This window comes from Moschus berezovskii, chromosome 13, assembly GCF_049115385.1.
Source record: "Moschus berezovskii isolate FMDL1 chromosome 13, NW_MosBer_1.0, whole genome shotgun sequence".
Lineage (NCBI taxonomy): Eukaryota > Metazoa > Chordata > Mammalia > Artiodactyla > Moschidae > Moschus > Moschus berezovskii.
Window position 1 is genome coordinate 56,315,156 of NC_142472.1, and position 22,653 is coordinate 56,337,808.

The 22,653-nt window shown below is 46.2% G+C and overlaps 1 long non-coding RNA gene across 4 annotated transcripts in view; it reads right to left on the minus strand.

Moving 5' to 3' along the window:
• The window catches only part of LOC148775844 (uncharacterized), a 47,878-nt gene extending 25,296 nt beyond the window's left edge, over positions 1–22,582 (minus strand). The window contains exons 1-3 of one of the 4 annotated variants that reach the window (XR_016038869.1): positions 20,829–22,582; positions 19,113–20,529; positions 16,761–18,741 (exon numbers count right to left, since the gene is read on the minus strand). This is a non-coding gene — a long non-coding RNA (uncharacterized LOC148775844). Of the gene's footprint in view, positions 1–16,760; positions 20,530–20,828 lie in introns of those variants that run through there. The other 3 variants (XR_016038871.1, XR_016038868.1, XR_016038870.1) reach the window with 3 other exon arrangements.
• Between the last annotated feature and the right edge of the window lie 71 nt (positions 22,583–22,653).

Consider the following 22,653-nt stretch of genomic DNA (forward strand, 5'->3'; position numbering starts at 1 on the left):
CTCTGTAGGTGACACTTTAGTGATCACTGGTCTCGAGTGCAGGAAACCTTCCAGCAGAATAGCAGAATCGAAGAAATTTAAAAGACAGTGCATGATGCATTTACGGAACCAAGTAGGCAACAGTGACTAGAAAGAAGGAGAGGGGTAACCAGAGATGACAATGATGATGATGACAATAAATAACATTATTGAGCAACTTACATGGTCATTTAGCGCTGAAAGCAACCCCATAAAGTAGATTTATTATCTCCATTTTTCAGGCTGGGAAATTGAGGCTCAACTGTCTCCTACCTAGTAAGTGGCAGAGCTATTATAATTATTTTCATATTTTTTAAATAAAATAACATGGATAAGACAGTAAAAACAATGCAGCACTTAATCACCTTATGCTCCTATTAATAAGTGAAAACATTAGAAAGAAACTATAAATAAGCCTTAATGAGTCCTTTTGCAAATAAATGGATAAACTGTAGTGGTCCATCCCAAGGAATACTACTCAGACATGAAAAAGGAATGGATTATTGATACATACAAAGACCTGGATGAATTTCCAAATCATTATGCAAAGTGTAATGAGTTAAAGAGAAAAAGAGTCACACTATATGATTCCATTTCTATAAAACTCTAGAAATGGCAAATTAATCTATAGTGACAGAAAGGAGATTGAGTGATGGCCTAGGAATAAGGGGAGAAAGAGGGAGGGACAGACAGACAGCAAAGGAGGAAACTTTTGAAATTGACAGATATGTTCATTATCTTGACCATGATGATGGTTTCATGAGAGAAGATATATGTCAAGTTGTATCAAATTGTATATTTAAAGTGTCAATATACACAGATAATTGTATGGTAAATACCCCTCAATTAAGCTGTTGAAAAAATAAAACAAAAAGCACACTTAATTTACATGGCAATTTAAAAAATGTTATTCACAATAACCTTTGCAAATTGATTGATTAAAATCACAGCTATGATTAAAGCCTGGAACGGTCTGCTACTCCCATAACAAAGAACCACAGACCTGGAGGCTTAAACAACAGAATTGTATTGTCTTTCAGTCTGGAGGCTAGAAGTCCAAGGTCAAAGTGTCAGCAGGGCTGGTTTCTTAGGAAGCCACTCCCTCTGGCTTGCAGATGCCACCTCCTCCCCGTGTCCTCACATAGTCTTCTCTCTGCGTACGTTGATGTCTGTGTCTTAATCACCTGTTCTCATGAGGACATGAGTCATATGTGATTACAGCCCTGCCTAATGGCCTCGTTTTCATTTAATCACCTGTTTAAAGACTCTGTCTTCAAATACAGCCACGTTCTGAGGTTCTGGGGGTTAAGGCTTCAACACAGGAATTGGGGAATAAGGTACAATCCAGCCCATAACAAACCATGTCTCTGCATATATTACAGCACTTACCACACAGTTCATTTAGACACAGCCTACTGCAAGGAGATCCAACCAGTCCATTCTAAAGGAGGTCAATACTGGGTGTTCATTGGAAGGACTGATGCTAAAGCTGAAACTGCAATACTTTGGCCACCTCGTGCGACGAGTTGACTCACTGGAAAAGAGTCTGATGCTAGGAAGGATTGGGGGTGGGAGGAGACAGGGACGACAGAGAATGAGATGGCTGGATGGCATCGCTGACTCGATGGACATGAGTTTGAATGAACTCCGGGAGTTGGTGATGGACAGGGAGGCCTGGCGTGCTGTGATTCATGGGGTCACAAAGAGTCGGACACGACTGAGCAACTGAACTGAACTGAACTGAACTGAATTGCTTTTAGGATATTCTGGTTATGTGAATCGCATGATTCAAAAAGAGATTTTCTTCTTTTTTTTTTTCAAGTCCTTATTGAGTTTGTTACAATGTTGCTTCTGTTTGATGTTTTGGTGGGGTCTTAGTTTCCCAACCAAGGATCGAACTAGCACCCTCTGCTTTGGAAGGTGAAATTTTAACCACTGGACTGAATACCAGGTAAGTCCCAAGAGATCTTCCTGAATTAGCATTTCTATTAAGCTAGCAAAAGCCATACTTGAGCTTTTGGTTTTGAAAAAAACCCACAGGGACAAGAGATAAACAGGCAGGAGGAAATGTGATCTTTCGGGAGATGAAGAGGGTTGGGAGTTGGGGGAGACAGGGCTGAAAACAGAAAGAAGGCCTGGAAGTTATTCCTTCCAACGACGTCCCGTAGGAAAGAGAAAAGAGACAGGATCACCGAGTTGCTTTCTCTTTATCTCAGGTCCTGTCTTACCATCTGCCTGCCTGGATGGACCCACATGAAGTTTTTGTCCAGCCAGGTCTGAGACCTATTTGTCCTGGGTCACTGGAGAAACACCCCAACCCCAAAGGAAAATCATGACTTTACGACTTAAATGACCGCATTTCCAGGCAGAGCTCCTTCCTTGTTCTGAGGCCAAACTGGTAGCTGCTGCATTTGTGAGCCCCTCTTGCCAAGGGCAGGAAATTCAAGCCAGAGTCAGGCAGGTGGGGAGCTCAGGTGTGGTGGGAATCAGGATGCTCGGCGGATAAGCACCTTCCAAGTGAGGCCTTTGTGTTTTTGTTCAATCTAATAAAGTTCAGTTTAGAAGTGTGCACAGGTTTCTAGATTGCAAAGCATTCTTACTGGGCCTGTGATGAAAATGTCCCCTTTGGGGTGAGCTTCTTGGACTTCTATGTGCAACTGGGGAGCAAAGATCTTTTTTAAATGTTATTTATTTTTTACTGTGCTGGGTCTTCACTGCTGCCCGGGCTTTTCTCTAGCTGCGGCAAGTGGGGGCTACTCTCCAGTTACGGGGCATGGCCTTCTCACTGCAGTGGCTTCTCTTGCTACAGAACACGGGCTCTAGGACAGGTGGGCTTCAGTAGCTGTGGCTCCCGGGCTCTAGAGCACAGGTTTCAACAGTTGTGGCGCTTAGTTGCTCCACATCATGTAGGATCTTCCCAAACCAGGGATCTAGCCCCCCAGGCTCCTCTGTCCATGGACTTCCCCAGGCAGGAATACTGGAGTAGGTAGCTACTCCTTCTCCAGGGGATCTTCCCAACCCAGGGCTTGAACCCAGGTCTCCAGTATTGCAGGCGGAGTCTTAACTATCTGAGCCACCAAGAAGCCCCAGGGGAGCAAATACCTTACCTCAGGCTTGAGGGGAACTGATGACATGAGTGTGACCTGAGCGTCGTCCTGTGACTGTCAGATACGCACCCGGCCTTGTACTACACCTGAAAGAATCACAGTCCCTTTTCCAGAGGTTTCTTTAAAGAATAGGTAAATGACTTGCATTTAGTTACATGTTTGACAACCTCCCATGCATTATTTCAATGCTGAGGTGGGAGGTGGAGGATCTGAGGAACCACCCGCGTTATCGATTTGGGGAAGTCATTTTGTCCTCTCCGGGTGTCCCTTTCTTCACGAGGAACTGCTGCTGATTCTTTGATTTCCACCGAAACCCTCACAGAGTAAATCAAGAGGGAGGAAGATCTACACGGTATCTGAGCTGGACTCAAAATCGAGTGGGCAACTAGAAAATTATGATTATTAAAGGATTATGATTTTTTCCATAATTATTATGTGACCATTTATTGGTTATCTACCACATGTCAGGCACTGTTGTAGACTATAATATATATATAACTTAATTCTCACCACAGTAAGAAATAAATAATAATAGTTACCATTTTTATATCAGTAAAATGAGGTTCAGGAAGCAACAGTTAGAACTGGATATGGAACAACAGACTGGTTCCAAATAGGAAAAGGAGTACGTCAAGGTTGTATATTGTCACCCTGCTTATTTAAGTTATATGCAGAGTACATCATGAGGAACGCTGGGCTGGAAGAAGCACAAGCTGGAATCAAGATTGCCAGGAGAAATATCAATAACCTCAGATATGCAGATGACACCACCCTTATGGCAGAAAATGAAGAGGAACTAAAAAGCCTCTTGATGAAAGTGAAAGAGGAGAGTGAAAAGGTTAGCTTGAAGCTCAACATTCAGAAAACTAAGATCATGGCATCTGGTCCCATCACTTCATGGAAAATAGATGGGGAAACAGTGGAAACAGTGTCAGACTTTATTTTTTTAGGCTCCAAAATCACTGCAGATGCTTGATTGCAGCCAGGAAATTAAAAGACGCTTACTCCTTAGAAGGAAACTAATGACCAACCTAGATAGCATATTAAAAAAGAGAGACATTACTTTGCCAACCAAGGTCCGTCTAGTCAAGGCTATGGTTTTTCCCGTGGTCATGTATGGATGTGAGAGTTGGACTGTGAAGAAAGCTGATCGCCGAAGAATTGATGCTTTTGAACTGTGATGCTGGAGAAGACTCTTGAGAGTCCCTTGGACTGCAAGGAGATCCAACCAGTCCATTCTAAAGGAGATCAATCCTGGGTGTTCATTGGAAGGACTGATGCTAAAGCTGAAACTGCAATACTTTGGCCACCTCATGCGACGAGTTGACTCACTGGGAAGACTCTGATGCTGGGAGGGATTGGGGGCGGGAGGAGACAGGGACGACAGAGAATGAGATGGCTGGATGGCATCACCGATGGAGGTGAGTTTGAGTAAACTCCGAGAGTTGGTGATGGACAGGGAGGCCTGGCGTGCTGTGATTCATGGGGCTGCAAAGACTGAGCGACTGAACTGAAACTGAACTGAACTGAAAATGAGGTTGGGGAAAATTCCTTGCCCAGGGACTCACAAATCTGAAGCAGCAAAGCTGAATTCAGACCAAGATTTATCTGATTTAAAAGCCCACTCTTGCTTCTCCACCACTCCTCACTTTTCTGAAAAAAAGGCCCTAAAACTCATTTGGGATTGTACCTGAGTGCTGTTATTTGGTGAGTTATCTTTGTATGTCTATTCAGAACGCAAGGTTCTTAATACAGAAAGAACGGGTCTTTTTCTGGCTTTGGTTTAGCAGAGTACTCAAACCTGTGTCTTTAAAATGTGACTTGAAGGTCAGTATCTGACTTAAGATATTGTACCAACATCAGGCTCCTGGTTTTGACAATGAACTGTTGTTATATAAAGATTGCAGGCGAAACTGAGTGACGTGTACATGGGAATTCTCTGAACTATTTTGCAACGTTTTATGAATCTTAATCTAGTTCAAAATAAAAGTATTTTAAAAATGTTACTTGGCAATGATGATAAGGAACACTGTGGTGTACAGAAGAACAAAGAGAACCTGGATCCCAGGTTCTAAAGCTGACCTTCAACAACTGCTCTGAATGGCTCTGCAGAAGTCCCGTGTCCAACTGAGGCCTGAAAAAGTTCAGATGGTGTCCAAGTCCCATGTGAGCCCCGAATAGTAATTTCTGTTGTGAAATATATATATACAATGTATATATATATATGTTCTACAGAAGTTATTAAGTGACCAGGTTGGGATTTGAACTCTTGATGACTGGGTACAAAACCTATTTTCTTTCTTCTATAAAACACTGCTGTAGAAGTTGCACTGACTGCAGAGATGATTTTTGGTTGTTCTAATTAATTGGTTAATATTTTTTTCCTTTCACCTTGTTGAAATAATTGCTAATTAGTAAACTGTAAAACTAACACTTTAGATTTCCCAGGTCTGTCTCACTGGAAATAAAAGAAATTTTAAATCTTGACTAGGGAAAAAAAAAAAAATTCTAGACCTCCACTTTTGGATGCAAGAATATATATATATACATCTAACTTGCTTCCTCCCAAAACACACTAAAACTGTCGCAAAGGGATGCTTTAAAGACACATCCCCCAAAGGACAGGGGGGCCAAGAGGAGATGACAGCAACAGAACGACAGAAGCTGGGAGGCAGATGAGTGAGTGACGACGGGCCGACAGGCCTGGAGCTGGCTGGAGGTAAAGCTGAGGGTGAATGCCCTTCACACGCCGGGACCCTCACAAAGCTCAGGCACCAACAGCACCAGTGTCCCTGGAGATGGAGACACAAAGAGGGCGGCTAAAGGAAGGCCTGGGTGAAAACCCCAGAGATACAGATCTCTAGATTGCTCCCCCTACTCAGGGCCCCTGGCAGACAGCTTTTCCCCTATCTGATCAGACTCTAGAGAGTTCCCTCTCTTAGGAGGGAAAGATAGAAGCTGAAATTGTCACGTCAAAACCAAGAAGAGCAAATGACTGCTCACACAATGACCATGGAGTGCTGAGACTTCCCACCCTCCTCCTCCAGCTTAGCTCCCAGAACGCAGAGCTTAAGCTTCCAGGCAGGAGGCTAAAGTTCTGCCATGGAGAATCTGACCACGCCAAGAGAAACAAGCCAAAAATACTGAAATTAGGAAATGTGTACAACCAGCTCACCCTGCAGGAAAGCTCACTCTCCACCAGTCCAGCCTGGAGCTCAGAGTTTCCAGTTAGATTTTTTGGTTCTATCATAAAGACAGATATTAAACAAGAGAAAAACGCAACTGGGAGGTTACGTAGGGAGAAAAGAACTTTCCCCCAAATAATTAGTATCCTCAGAGACATGAGAGAGGATGTATGCAAAAGAGAGCTATTTTAAACAGAAACATGTAGAGAACAACAGCAGAAAGAGCTCTGGGAATTAAAAACATGAACACACAGATGACAAATTAAAGAGGCAGGAAAAAAACGTTAGTGGGAAGTATCTCAGAAACTAGAGCAAAAAACCCAAAAACATTAGAGAAAAGAAAAACAGCGGGTAAGTCCAGTAAGTGTGATGTTTAAATAATGGAAGTCTACGAAATAGAGGAAAGAGAAATAGAAAAGAGTCAACCAGCAACAAAACTATTCAAGAAAATTTCCCAGAACAGAAGTACATGAGATGCCAGAATCAAAGTGTCCACCAAGAACCAACACAATGGATGAAAACAGACCGAGGAACATCACTGGGGAACTTCTAGACTCTGGGACCAAACAAGACCCAACGGGTTTTCCATAAAGATAAAACAGGTCAAACACCAGGATCAGGAAACACACTGACCTCAGACTTTTAAGAGCAGAAAGACAACGGACAGGGGGTCCAGTTGTAGGTAAGACAGTAAGCGGATCCTTCACCCAGACTCTCCTGTGGACTGCCCTTATAAAACCTGGACAGAAGGACACAGCAGCTGTCTGAGGAATTCGAAAAATAAACAGGAGCAGACAGACTGATGAAGACCAGAATCCAAAGTACCACTGAACCAGCGATGCAGGCATCGTTTTTTCCTCTGTAATATCCGGCTTTGACTTTCGGCAGTGTGACAGTTATGGCAGCTGCAGCCTGAGGTGCCAAGGGTGGAATATCACTCAGCAATAAAAAGGAACAAATTATTGATCCATGCAATAGAATGGATGACTCTTAGATGCCTTCGGCTAAATGAAACAAACCGGATCCAAAAGACTATTATGTTTCCGTTTATTTAAGATTCTGAAAAAGGACACACTTTGTGCAGGGACAGAAAATAGGTCAGTGATCACTACGTGACAAAGTAGAGGGAGGGGCTGACCATAAAGTGGAAGCTTCAGGGCATTTTTGTGATAGAATTATTCTGTATCATAACTGTTCCTTGCATTTGTCAAAACCCATAGATAGACCTGTACATCACAAAGAATGAAATTCGCTATGTGTAAATTAAAAAAAAACAAACAAACCAGGATATGGAAGAAAGCCCCCACCCAAAAAATGTAAGTGGTAACAAATTAACCTAAATGTTAACAATGAATAATATAACCACAGAGGAAAGCAGTGAAGAAAAAACTTTGGAGCTTTGAAGACAGTATTTAGCAGGGTAGTTTCAAGTTTAAGACAGCATTTCCCACCCCACCCCCGCCCCCCACCCCCAGCCCAGGATGTGTATTAACTGAAAAAGGAAAAATAATAACTTTACCTCGTCTGTTAGGCAAAGGAGGAAGGTAAACCTCACCAGTAATGAGAATTCTCAACACCATGAATCTCTGGACATGATACACTGAGAAGGGTACATCATTTCTGTTGTATCCTTGCTACAAACTCATCATGAACAGACACACCAACCCAAATAGAGGGTTGGTTTTATTCTACAAAATAACAGATGGGTGTTCTTCAGTAGTGATAAAGTCATGAAAGTGAACAGGTAAACCCCAAGGAACTGTCACAGGCTGGGAGAAACTAAGCAGAAGTAACCTCTAAACATGATGTGGGATCCTGGGACAGAAAAGGGGCATTTAGTAGAAAAACTGATGAGCTGCAAATCATAAACCCATAGTTCGACGTTTTACACCAAAGTTAATGTCCTGGTTTTGATCATCGTACTATGATTATATAAGACATAAAAATTAGGGGAAGCTGGATGAGGGAATATGAAAACCCTCCATACTATTTTCAGTTTTCTGTCTCAAATTATTCCAAAATAGAAGGTGTTTTTTTGTTTGTTTGGACCACGTGGCTTGCGGGATCTTCATTCCCCAACCAGGGATTGAACCCTAGCCCTCAATACTGAAAGCGTGGAGTCCTAACCCCTCCAGGGAATTCCCCAAAAAGGTGTTGTTGTTGTTAAGTACATACTATGTTAAAATGTCATCTTACATCCAAAGCTGATCTGTCCCAGATAATTGCTGAGGTTCCCCAGGAACGACGTGCGTTGAGTGCCAAGTCTCTCAGTCATGTCCGATTCTTTGCAACCCTTTGGGCTCTAACCTGCCAGGCTCCTCTGTCCATGGGATTTTATAGGCAAAATACTGGAGTGGGTGCCATGCCCTCCTCCAGGAGATCTTCCCAATCCAGGGGTCAAACTGCATTGCAGGAGGATTCTTTACCCACTGAGCCATCAAGGAAGCCCCAGTAATGATGTGGATTTATAAATCACACAAGAGCTCAACCCTAGTGGACGAGTGAGTTGGTGTCCGGGATCCTCTTACCCCTTTTTCTACATCAGCCCGTAGGTTTGGCTACAATTCCCAGGCCTTGGCCTTTGCTGAACTAGAAAAAGGAAGAGGAAGGGGAAGCGAACAGCCCCTGGGGTGGAAGCTGTCTTCCTGTGCTCCTCTAAGCTCCTTTCTGCTCCAGCTCTCCAGTTCTCGAACCCCCAAGGAAGCTACTCTTTCACCGTGTCCAGAAGACTACAGGATGATAGAGTGTAGGTTGGATGGGTGATGCCTGTTTATGCCCCTGGAATTTTTCAAACCATCTCCATGCTTACAAATCTGAGCTTTTATGTCACATTTGTGGGGAAATAAGCAAGCAGCTGCCAGCCGGTAGCAAGACTCTTCATGTTCAGAAGCTCCTCCGCGTAAGCAGCACATTAAGTCCTGAAAGGTTTTCTTAAGAGCACTATTTGTCCTTCCAGTTGCCTGGGAGGGGTTTACCGTTTGCAGCCCTCAGGTTTATATACTTCCATCAAACCGGAGGGTTTCAAAACCAAGTCTGTGCTGCTCCTCTGAGCTGGTGTCTGTCCTCCCAGGCATATTTTCCCAGCACATTTCCCCAGCACATTTCCCAGAGCTTTTCTACGGCTGCAGTGCATTGAGAGACAGGCCATCTGCAAGGACTATAAGACTCTCTCCCCAGCTGTTTCACAGCTATCACCCCACCCTACTTTGAAGTCAGGGAAATTCAAAGGAGCCTCGAACGGAGGAAGTATCCGTGGCTGGGGGCCAACGTTTCATCACTTCAGCCTCCGAGTCTTCAAACAAAGTCCTGGCAGGCTCCTGGGGGGAAGCTGGGAGGCTGTCCATGTGGAACCTCCCAGCCCGGACGCTCCCAGGCCTTTGGGTTCTGTCCATCACGCGACCCGTCTCTTGCTGGTTATCATTGGCTGTTGAGCCAAGGCAGCTTCAGACACTGCCTTTTAGAACCTTTCCTAACACTGAATGACTTGGTCACACCCAAAGCCAACGACATTCAGGATTTTTTCACTGCTTTTCATTTTTTAAAAATTACCTCTCGTTTGTACTTCACACTCGTAAACTACTCATGGACACGACATGGGGTTACAAATATTCGTCAGATACCTCTGGCTCAGCATGAGCAGAGCAGGCACACTGCAAACCAAGGTGGCTGCGGCCAAGACCTTGACCCTGGTCACCGGTGGCGAGCAGAGCCTTCTCGGGAGAGCACAGCTTTGCTGTAACCACGGAGAGGGCCTCTGTATCTCCCACAAAGAACAAGGAGATTCCAAAGCTGGTGCTTGGTACACTGTTTCCAGAATCAACAGCAGCAGGAGGTGGACACAGTGATGTGGAAGGTTTGGGCAGAAATCTATTTATCTACATAATTTAAAAAAATAATCAGGGGCTTCCCCAGCAGCCCACGGGTTTATACTCCACGCTTCCAATGCAGAGGCGTGCGTGCATGCTTAGTTGCTTCAGCGACCCCATGGACTGTAGCCAGCGAAGCTCCTCTGCCCATGGGATTCTCCAGGCAAGAATACTGGAGTGGGTTGCCACATCCTCCTCCAGGGGAAGTTTCCCAACCCAGGGACTGAACCAACGTCTCTTTTGTCTCCCCAGTGCAGGGGGTGTGGCTTCAATTCCTAGTCTGGGAACTAAGATCCCATATGCTGCGCAGCCCAGCCAATAAGTTAAAAAATAAGGCCTAATTAAGGTAAGTAATTAAAAAAAAATAGAAATAATCAAAGATTGCTTCAGAAATTTTTTAAAGGGTTACATTGTTTAGATGTTTACTCTGTGTCAAGCACACGCATCAGCTCACTGAATTCTGAGAACGATGCCACAATACAGATGTTATTGTTCCCAGATGACAGACTAGGAAACCAAGACACTGACTAGTAAAGGAACTTCTCCAGAGTCGCACAGCTAATTAGGGGCAACACTGAGACTCAAACCTGGGTCTCTGACTGCAGAATTCAACCACCAAGGCCCCTCAGACTCAGGGGCCTTGGGTCAATCCCTGACTGAGGAACCAAGATCCCAGGTGCCACCTCAACACAGCCAAAAACAAAGAAACATTCTCTCCCGTGCACCAAATCCACTAATATGCATCACAGACACGATGACAGGATTAAAAAAACAACAAAAAATAAATAGAGTAGAAATGAGCGTGCTTCTCTCCTTAGGAGTATGACCCTTTTCCTCACGACACTGTCACCTAGGAGTGCTGGCCTGGGAGCCCTGGGTCTCCTCCTGTGGCCATCTCTCTAGATGGCCTGACCCCACACCTGAAGAAGCCTCACATACTAATAAAAAGAAAGATACCAGAACACATTAGCTAACAAACAAAAGGATAGAAGAAAGAAAAAGAACCCACACAACTGGAAGCTGATGGTGGCCCTCAACCAGGGGTGATGTGGCCCCCAGGGGACATTTGGTAACGCCAGAGGGTACTGTTGATTGCCTGACTGGTGTATCCATTGCAGAGTGGAAACCACTGGGTAGCAGTCAAGAGGCTAATAATCAATTCTACAGAGCACAGGGTGGGGGTGGGGGGTGGGGGGAGTCCTCACTGCCCTACCCCGCCCAGTCCTCAATTACAATGGTCTGGGGGAGGTGGGGCCCCAGTGGAAGGACCAGCAATGCTCCCGAGCCGTTGTCCAGCAGAGGAGGATGAAGGGTCAGGAAGCTGGAAGCTGGGTCAAATGGCAGCTCACTGGTGGGGGCTGGGGGGGGGAAGGGAGGTGACCACTCACACTCAGGCTCATTTTACCCGGCTAATTCGTGCATCTACTGATCATCAGAACCGCCAGCCTCCTCTCCCCAATAAGCAACATGTTGGAAGCCTTCCCGAATTCAAAATACTGCCTGACAAGCTAGGCACATGATTTGACCAGGCAACTTTCCTCTGTGCAGCGGTGTGTCTCAGGGGAGTCCATGGGAGAGAGAGATGTGGCATAGACAAGGTCACAGAGGCCCCGGCAGGTGACAACGCCAGCGAAGAATGTTACCACCAGAGGAGGAGAGAGGCCCTGAAGGCTGGTCAGGAATCCTGGTCCCCACTTACCTGAGCAGAACAGGTGATCAGGCTCTGCAATGGGGAGGGAGGTGAAGGCGGAGCTATGACCTGATATCGCTGCAAACATACCTCCACTCGAGGAACTAAAACGAGATGTGTGTTACGCTCACTTCACGAGAAGCTGAAGGTCAGAGTTCTGCCAGGGGCTTCCCTGGTGGCTCAGAGGGTAAAGTGTCTGCCTGCAATGTGGGAGACCTGGGTTCGATCCCCAGGTCGGGAAGATCTCCTAGAGAAGGAAATGGCAGCCCACTCCAGTATTCTTCCCTGGAAATTGCCATGGACAGAGGAGCCTGGTAGGCTACAGTCAATGGCAACTTCACTTCTGCCAGGAAGGAACCAGCCTGCAGTCAGACACAGCTGGTTCTGAGTTCCAGCCTTGAGATGCTGTCACCATGTGACTGCGGCCAGGAAACAATCTCTCTGAGCTTCCTGGGTCTCTTGTCTGCAGCAGGACTAATTATCAGCCACTCCTGAGGTGTGACATGTGGAACGAGGCACGCGGTGGTGCTGGGCGCAGAGCGAAGGCAGTACCGCGTTCTGCCCTCTCTACCTGCTCCCTGCACTGGCACATGTGATGGAGATTGTTTTTCCCTGAGTGTGACTGGGAGAAGGGACCCTGGCCAAGGCTTTTTATTAAATGGAATTTACCTCGATGAATAATTCCATGCGAGATGTCCAGATAAGCATACTTGTCTTTAACAAGTATTTGTGAATCTAGGACCCAGAAAATGACTCCTTGAGATACACTTACAATGGAGCCAGAAGCAGATAGAGCCTGAAGCTAATGGAAATGAAACTTCAGGCCTCTCACTTTCCAGCCCCCAGTGGAGGCCCAGGCAGCAGCCCCAGACACACATTCATGGTCATTTGCTTCTGTAAACTTGGCAGTGGTGAGATGCTATGACCTTCATCGCTTAAGATAGCTGCTTCTTTCTACTCTGACTGCTCTTTGGCCATATTCCTCCTCTTTTTGGGTGACTCTGGAGTGGCCGCGGATATTCTGGGTCTGGCAAAGAGGAACCTGAGCTAAAGATACCTTTACTTTGGCTTAAGATAGACTTATACATTTACAAACTATATTTATAGTCGAGTTACTGAAAGCTGCTCTGGAGTAGGGAAGATCTCCAGAAATGTTCCTACGGCTCCCTCCCCCCCGGTCCCCCACCCTGCATAGAGATGGGAAGGCTCAGATCCAGAGGGCGGGGCACAATTCGAGCATGTCCTGCGGGGTCTGGCACCAGAAGTATTCTGGGCGGGGAGGAGAAACAAGATTTGAAACCGAGCCAGAAGAGACCAGTCCAAAGCTGCTGCTGCTAAGTCACTTCAGTCTGGAGGAAATCGTTCCAATCATCAAGCTTGTACAATTATAGGCACACTTAAAGCTGATTAAGTGCACAACAATAAAGTTCTCTCCTTTCAAGAAGATGAGTCTATCAAAGAATATACACCGTCAAAATGCAAGTTTAAAGAGGTGTGTCAAGCAAGCAATAAGTATTTTTATGAATTTTGTGATACTTCAAAAAAATATGTGTTTACTGTCAATATTTGGCTGTACCCAGTCTTAGCTGTGGGCTTTCCTTGAAGCTCACTTGGTAAAGAATCTGCCTGCAGTGCAGGAGACCTGGGTTCAATCCCTGAGTTGGGAAGATCCCCTAGAGAAGGAAACGGCAATCCACTCCAGTATCATTGCCTGGAAAATCTCACGGACAGAGGAACCTGGTGAGCTGCAGTCCATGGGGTTGCAAAGAGTCGGGCACGACTGAGCGACTAACACTTAAGTCTTAGTTGCAGGAGGCAGGATCTTTGATCTTCATTGCAGAATGTGGTATCTAGATCCCTGACCAGGGATCAAACCCAGGCCCCTGCATTGGGAGCCTGGAGTCTTCACCACTGGACCACCAGGGAAGTCCTCTCTGATACTGTGATAGCTAGTTTTCTCTCTAATTTTCTATTCTCTTCAAAAGGGCCTCTCAAACTGTAAAAACTTCATGCCCTACAAAAACTGGATCCATCCATACTTTTTGAAGAGAGCAGAGTGAAGGAAAAGTGAAGAGGGAGTTAACTAAATGTCCTGCAATAACTATATTCCAGTGATACAGTGGATCTAGAAACCTGGACATTTCCTTGTGTATTTGTTCCTTCTGAATACCCTGCTTATTTAACTTATATGCAGAGTACATCATGAGGAACGCTGGGCTGGAAGAAGCACAAGCTGGAATCAAGATTGCCGGGAGAAATATCAATTACCTCAGATATGCAGATGATACCACCCTTATGGCAGAAAGTGAAGAGGAACTAAAAAGCCTCTTGATGAAAGTGAAAGAGGAGAGTGAAAAGTTTGGCTTGAAGCTCAACATTCAGAAAACAAAGATCATGGCATCTGGTCCCATCACTTCATGGGAAATAGATGGGGAAACAGTGGAAACAGTGTCAGACTTTATTTTTGGGGGCTCCAAAATCACTGCGGATGCTGATTGCAGCCATGAAATTAAAAGACGCTTACTCCTTGGAAGGAAAGTTATGACCAACCTAGATAGTATACTAAAAAGCAGAGACATTACTTTGCCAACAAAGGTCCATCTAGTCAAGGCTATGGTTTTTCCCATGGTCATGTATGGATGTGAGAGTTGGACTGTGAAGAAAGCTGATCGCCGAAGAATTGATGCTTTTGAACTGTGGTGGTGGAGAAGACTCTTGAGAGTCCCTTGGACTGCAAGGAGATCCAACCAGTCCATTCTAAAGGAGATCAATCCTGGGTGTTCATTGGAAGGACTGATGCTAAAGCTGAAACTCCAATACTTTGGCCACCTCATGCGAAGAATTGACTCACTGGAAAAGATTCTGATGCTGGGAGGGATTGGGGGCAGGAGGAGAAGGGGACGACAGAGAATGAGATGGCTGGATGGCATCACCAATGGAGGTGAGTTTGAGTGAACTCCGGGAGTTGGTGATGGACAGGGAGGCCTGGTGTGCTGTGATTCATGGGGTCGCAAAGAGTCAGACACCACTGAGCGACTGAACTGAACTGAACTGAACTGAAGACGGTTAAGTAAAATATCAATTTAAGGCTCCAGATTACATCAGTGGATTTTCCTTCAGGGCTGAGTCTGTATCACACAGTGTTTCAGAAATTACTTTATATATAATGTGAAATAAAATAGGTAATTTTTGTTTGTTTGTTTAAAATGTTGTCAGTTTCTGCTGGGGCCTTTAATCTGTATTTAGCTTTCCCTCCAGTCAAGACTCTATAAAACTCTACATTCACTCCCACCATTGTCACCTCTAGGCAAAAATCAAACTTAGCTTGATAATTCCAGTTTCTGAGAGCGAAAATAACACGAGACAAGCTCCAGAAAGTGAAAGAACTTCTTTCTAAATTCAAACAAGGAAACATTCAGGTGGGCAAGAGTCCTTGCAGCGTGTGTTGCAACCGCAGGAAGATTTAAAGGAGCCACACTGGGGATGCTGGCTGGCACATTACTGAAAAACTCCAGAATCACCCAGGGGCTCCCCGTGCCCCTCCCCACTCCTCCCCTCCCCGAACTTCACCCACCCAGGAGCAGAAATTCCAGAAGAAACAGAAGAGGGGGATTTCTGCTCCTAAAGGATGCGGTCCACCACCAGCGCAAGAACGGCCCGCACCTCCCGCCCCGCGGCCCGGCGGGCCGAGTCCTGGGAGCAGAGCAAAACCAGCGGGTATTTTCGGCTCTCTTCTTTCCCTTGGAAAGAGCTTAGCAAGACATCCCACCCACCCTGTATACCTTTCGTTGCAGTCCTGCTTGTTTTGTTTTTTTTTAATTAAAAACAGAGTTTGTGTCTTTAAAACCTTCATTTCCCTCCCCCCTCCCGGTAGTAAGCTTTAGTTAATGATGGCCAGGCGGCTTCTGTGTCTCCGCACCACGTGACTGGGGCACGTGACTTGGAGCGGGCAGCGGTGGTGGTTCCTTGCAGTTGAATTTAAAAAAAAGATCAAGCTTATTATTGCATGAAAAAGCCTGGGCAGCTCTTCAGGGCAATGTGATGCCCGGGCGGGTTACACAATGCGCGGCAGCGCTGGGAGGCGTTTTCTAAAGAACACAAGACAAATACGGGTTTTATGGTTTCCAGAGCGGCGAGAGTCCATTTTCTGCTCGGAAAATGTAGGGTGAGCCTGAAGCAGGAATGCACCCAGTTTCTTCCGAGCCACGTTCGTCCTTTACTGGGATGAGGCAGGCGGACCGCGGGGCACACAAATAACGCAGGAAAAGAGGAAACCCAGTCCCCTCCTCAAGTGAAGATTCAGGATTGACTAAGTTACCTTTCTCCCTCCCGGGAAAGTCTTCAAAATATGCTCTCCTTTATTTATACAGGGCTTTCCTGGTGGCTCACAAGGTAAAGAACACACCTGCAATGCGGAAGACCTGGGTTCGATCCCTGGTTTGGGAAGATTCCCTGGAGAAGGGAACGGCTACCCACTCCAGTGTTCTGGCCTGGAGAATCCCATGGACAGAGGATCCTGGAGGGGGTGGGGTGGGGGCGGCTATAGTCCATGGGGTCACAAAGAGTCGGACATGACTAAGCTACTAAGCACAGCATTTATAAAGAATAAAAACTAGAAATGACATTTGGAAATTCAAATTTTAAATGATGTGTTCATTTCACATTCCCCCCGGCCCTGAAGATTGCTAGAACCTTAGCAGTTAAATTTTGGTTCAGCACATCCTGAAGAAGAAAGCCCAAGAAAGATTAGTCTTTCTACAGGTGGGAAGAGCTAGGCGGGCCCTTTGCAGGTCAGGCTGTAGGTGGGCCTGGATGCAAATATATGCAACTCTTCTCCAAAGGGCCCCGCCCCTGCCCCCCCCACCCCCGCCCCCCCCCCCGCCCCCGCCCGGCAGGTGCCGCCCTGACTGTGCCCGTCTCCTACTGTCCTCCCCGGATTCCCCTATCTGAAGATGCCCTGCAGCATTTTGCTTTCTCTCATCTGTAGGGTAGTCTTTCAGTGATGACTCAGTTACAGGAGAGAGAGATAAGGGAGGAACAATAACCATGGTTCTCGCCTTCTCGGAATAGCGCTGCTTTAGAGCCACAGAGGAGAACCACAGTCACTTTCCCACCCAGGCCTGTTCTGGAACAAGAGGCAAGCCCTTCCCCAGCTCAGGCCAGACTTCAGTGAGGCATTCATTCACTCCACCGATGTGGATGGGGTGACTCCTCCGCCTGGCACTACCCAGGTGCTGAGAAAGCAGGAGTGAGCAGGCAGACAGATTCCCGCTGCCTGGAGCCTGGCCCCAGTGAGGGCAGGTGGTCTCCCAGAGGCCAAACCCAGGAGTCCTGGTGGGGCCTCCTGCACCGCCAGTGCTGGGGCCACCAGAGACCCTGCCAGTGGATGCTTTGGAAATCAGAGCTACATGTTTGCCAACAGGTTGGTGTCACCCTGTTTCCTAGACACCTGCCAAGCTGGCACTGAGGAATCTTTGCTCAGTGTCTGATCCTGGTGGTCAAGAGTCTGTGTAGACGTCTTATTATGGCTCGAAGCAGGACTTCAAATACAACAGGGCTTCTGGGGAGTGATGGCTCCCCGAGCTATAATCAAAGCACTGTACGGACATCCAGGCAAGCCTCGAAACCTTCCCCGCCCCGCTTCCCCACAGCCCTCCTTCAGAGGACACCTGGGTACCTCTGCCTGAGAGGCCAGACGGTCCAGAGTGCCCAGGGCCAAGGTACAGCCTCGGGTAGCCTTCCAAAGGACAGGATTCCAATGCCGCTGGTATTCCTCCATGAGAGATGGGTATGAGCCTCCCGACTTGTCAGACCCAAGGTGGATACAAGAACCAAAGTATGTTCGGAAACTGGCAGAGCTTCCGACATCCTGAAAAAGAACTGGCCAGGGAACAGGTGGGAGAACCTGGGGGAAAGGAGGAGTTATTACGATCTTAGAAAAATCGTGGTTGGACTCTTATGGACACTCGGTGAGCACTCCTTTCTCTAGAACTGGACAGTCACCCTCTGTATCTGGAGGTTCCACATCCTTGGACCTAACCAACTGTGGATCCAAAACACTCACACACACACACACACGTACACACAAACTCCAGAGACTTCCCTGGTGGCCCAACACACACACACACACACACACACGTACACACACACTCCAGAGACTTCCCTGGTGGCCCAGTGGCCAAGACTCTGCGCTCTCCATGCAGGGGGCCTGGGTTCCATCCCTGGTCAGGGAACTAGATCCCATATGCCACAACTAAGAGTTCACAAGCTACAACTAAAGATGCTGCATGCCACAACTAAGACCCGGTGCAGCCAAGTAAATAAATATTTTATATATATGTATATATTCTATCCTTCTATAAAGCTTGTCAGTTGGCACTGGTGGTAAAGAACCCACCTGTGCCAGTGCAGGAGACATAAAAAACATGGGTTTGACCCCTGGGTCAGGAAGATCCCCTGAAGGAGGGCAGGGCAACCCACTCCATGTGGGCTGAAAAGTATTCTTGCCTGGAGAATCCTGTGGACAGAGGAGCCTGGCGGGCTACAGTCCATAAGGTCGCGAAGAGTCGGACATGACTGAGGTGCCTTAGCACACAACACACATGCATAAAGCTTATACTTAATAATTCTAAATAAACAGGATCTTTTGAGCTGCTTGAATGGGATAGCCCTCATTTGGAAAAGCCACAGGCCTCCTTGGAAGAAGTTAAGCTGGTGGTTAGAATGGCCAAGAAGTGCTTTCTGGATTGACAGCTGACAGTCACCATCAATAATTCATAAACTTACCAATGGGCCAGGAATGGGAGCTTTCTACTGCAGCTCCCCAGCAAACTCGGCCCCAATTTCCTCCTTCAACAAGGCAGGCCTCAAGGAGGCTGAAAAGTCATTTGAAAAAACTGAGATGACAAAACCATAAATAAGAACACTACGTTAACATCCCTCACATACCAGCCCCATTTGGCTGTCAAGCAAGAGTGCTTACTTAGCTCTGTGCTTGTCATTAACAAACATTTGATTTCCTGGGTGCCATTATTATTATTATCACTTTCTGGATAGCCCACTGATACAGCAGTCACATTTTCCATGTCCCAAATTAGGAACTTCTGGTGTAAGATTTGTACGGTTTACTCAAGCAGAGAGTAAAATAGATTATTTCAATCCCAAACTGTCTGGAAAATTCCAGGCTGTGTAGCCCTTCCTATGGGCCCACCATTGACAGATACTCTGACTTAACGATGAAACTTACCCAAGCTCCTGTATCTTTAGGGGTATGTGAAGGGAATGGTTCATCCAGCTAACACAATTCTCTTGAGGCCTCTTGTGGTGTGTACGGGCACCAGGGGAAGCCCAGGGTATTATGGTGGCAGCGAGGGGGCATCTCTTTCTCTGGCTGGGCCAGGGAAAGCTGCTGACTGGAAGAGGACTGGATATTGAAGGACAAGTGCAATTCACGAGATGAAATGAAGGACAGCAGCCCAAGATGAGGCATCCACGTGGGAACATCAGGCACGGACAGTCCTACAGGGCTGAGAGGCTCCCATCCCAGGCCGCAGTCCTCGGTAGGGTCACCAAGTAAAACAGAATTCTCAACACAACGCGGTCAATCAACTACACTTCAATTGAAAAAATAAAAAACCACAGGGACTTCCCTGGTGGTCCAGTGGTTAAGGATCCATCTGCCAATGCAGGGGACATGGAAGATTCTACGTGCCGTGGGGCCACTAAGCCCGTGAGCCACAGTGACTGAGCTCGAGTGCCCCAGGGCCCGGGCTCCTCACCACTGGAAGAGCTGTCCCCTAAGCAGCAACCAAGACCCAGTGCAGCCAAAACATTAATAAATAAAGAAGTGAAAAAAATTTAACCCACATAATTCTCAACTTTCATGTTGTGCTTTTCTTTTTTTTTTTTCAGTCAACACACCTTAAATTATGACACTGAACTCTCGCAGGTATGGTCTGCCAAGCAGGTCATTCTGAGACCACATCACCCACCCTAGTCGTGTTGGTAAGTCTCAAAGTTGCAGCCTCCCAAGTCCCTGGGATTCTGATACGTGACCAAAATTCACCTTTCACCCCATCTGGAATACTCTGTAGCTGCAAAGGACAGAGTGGCAGGTGCCAGCGCTAAAGCGGAGAGTTGGGGACCAATTTCAGAGTCTCCTAGGCCATGCCAACAGGTCGCCACATGTCTCATAAGAAAGAACTGTCTGTATGTTATCAAATTGTTCCATTTTCAGCTTGATGCAAAAAGGACATATTCACGCCTGAATACTCATTGTTGAAAGTGATTTGCCAACCACTCCCCCGCACCCCCTACCCACCCCCGGACAGTGCACAGGGAGGCATCGGTGGACACATTGTTACTAAAACCCCACAGAAATCAAAGACTGTTGTACATTACTTCATCAGCTTTCATCTAAACTCATAGAAAAAGGTTACTTGTTCCCTTGACTCTTAAATTTTACCTTTGGCTCCTTTATGTACCTAGGTTGAAATCCCAGGTGGGGAGGTCTTGTTCAAGGGCGGAACTCGCTTCTCAAGTCTCAGTTCCAAGATAAATACGTCTTTCCTGCCATGCACTTAGCTTCCAGAATCACAGCTGAGAGGAAAAGTCTTCACGCACTGCAACGCCAGAGGCGCGATCGAACTTCCAAAGGGGATCGACTGCATCGTGTTAGGAAAAGTGTAGAAAAAGAAAAGCGTCTCTAAAAGAAAATCTGAAATACTCCACCACCCAAATTCATCTTAGGGAGAAGGAGGAGAAACGGAGGGGGTTTCATGGGGCACTACGTTTTTTCTAAGAGGCCGTCTGTTCACACTGTGCTGGGAAGGCAGTGTGTGAACTTGCTCCAGCCATGTCCAAACCTACTCTTTGTAAACAAGACAACACTCAGGATTCTAGTTACCATCAAACCTCCAGGGCAGAAAAGGTACTGAAACATTTAAGAAAAACAGGAATTTACCTGCAGTGCAGGAGACCCAAGTTCCAGAAGATCCTCCGGAGAATGGCAACCCATTCCAGTATTCTTGCCTGGGAAATCCCATGGACAGAGGAGCCTGGTGGGCTACAGTCCATGGGGTCACAAAGAGTTGGACATGATTGAAAGACTTTCATGTAATAATCACACGCTAATATTATTCATGTTTCTTAGATCATGTCTTTTGGGAAAAAGTTAAAGGCCAGGACCCTAGAGACAGATGACTTGTTGCAAATTCTAGTGGAGTCTTTCTGTTCCACGACCTTGGGTAAAGTAACTGACCTCTCTAAACCTCTTGTTTCCTCAGCTGTAAAACAGAAGTGGTAAGTAGCACCTACCCCTTCTCTGGTGATCCAGTGGCTAAGACTCCCAATGCAGGGGACCCGGGTATAATCCCTGGTCAGGGAACTAGATCCCATGCAGCTAAGAGTTTGCATGCCAAAACTAAAAGATCCCTTGTGTTGCAGCTAAGACTTGGCACAGCCAAATAAATAAATAAATATTAAAAGAAAAAAAAAAACTGTGGTAAGGGTTAAGTGAGTCATTCCACAGGAAAATTCAGGACTTATATTGGCATGTACTAAATAGCCAATAAATATTAACACTTCTCATGGTTTGATTATTTCCACCAGGAGTCAGAGTCTCGGGTTCTGCCTGGGACATGCCAGTTTGCTTTGCAAAGACATACTTCTGCCCTGTAGCTAAAATTTCTGCCTCTCACCTCAGCTAACACCTTTAAATGCATGTTTCTAAGGGCCTCAGCAAGAGGGTGAGGATGAGTCAGCTACCAAACCTCAAATTAAAGTCAGGGACAGCTTCTCCATATTTAAAAAGCAGCACTTGTACTATGAAATAATATGGATTCTTAAGGAAGAACCATGCCAGGATCATTCCAAATCCGACTTCAATAAAGATTGGTCAAGCGGAGATGCAACCTACATCACCATTCAAAATCCCAAAAGTCACACTTTGGGTTTCCCTGTTGGCTCAGCGGTAAAGAATCCGCCTGCCAGTGCAGGAGACGGGTTCGATCCGTGATCTGGGAAGGTCCCACATGCCACGGAGCAACTAAGCCACAACTGTGAGACCAGGCTTCAGAAGCACTGAAGCCCACACACCCGAAAGCCAGGGCTCCATAATAAGAGAAGCCACTGCAATGAGAAGCCTGCACAACCCAGCTAGAAAGTAGAGAGTAAGCCCCACTTGCTGCAACTGGAGAAACGAAGACCCAGCATGGCCAAAAATAAGCAACTAAAAACAAACCAAAAAAAGTATTTTTAAGTCACCCTTTGCTGAAACTTCAAATCGCTAAAGACAAGATTGATACCATCTTTCTAAAAATAGAAATCCCAGGGAAAAAATGAACAAAATTAAAAAAAAAACCCACCTTACAAAGGAAAACCCAGCTCCTTCTATACCTGTTCGTAGCTGTCCAGGCTTGCTTAACACTGAAGTACTGTTTAAGAAAAAAAAGCCAAATCAGGTTTCATGAACTAATCTTCGTGGTTTATAAAAAGGCAATCATTGAGTTTATTAAACAGTGAGCAGTCGGACTTCCAATTTTAAATGCTGCTGCTCTGAATAATTAACATGGAAGGAAAAGTTGAGACAAATCCTGGACTTTTTCTGGGCTCCCTTGCCCTTGTGTGCTTGCAGTGAGGCTCTATTTAATACCTTCAGCATTTGCTCTTGCCTTGAAGCAATAGACAAGTATGTGCCGCTCTGTTCTAAATATGGGAACAGCGAGTACAAACAGAAGATTGAAGATTGCTTTGAAGCTGATGTTGCCAGTGCAGAGCCTTCCCCAAAT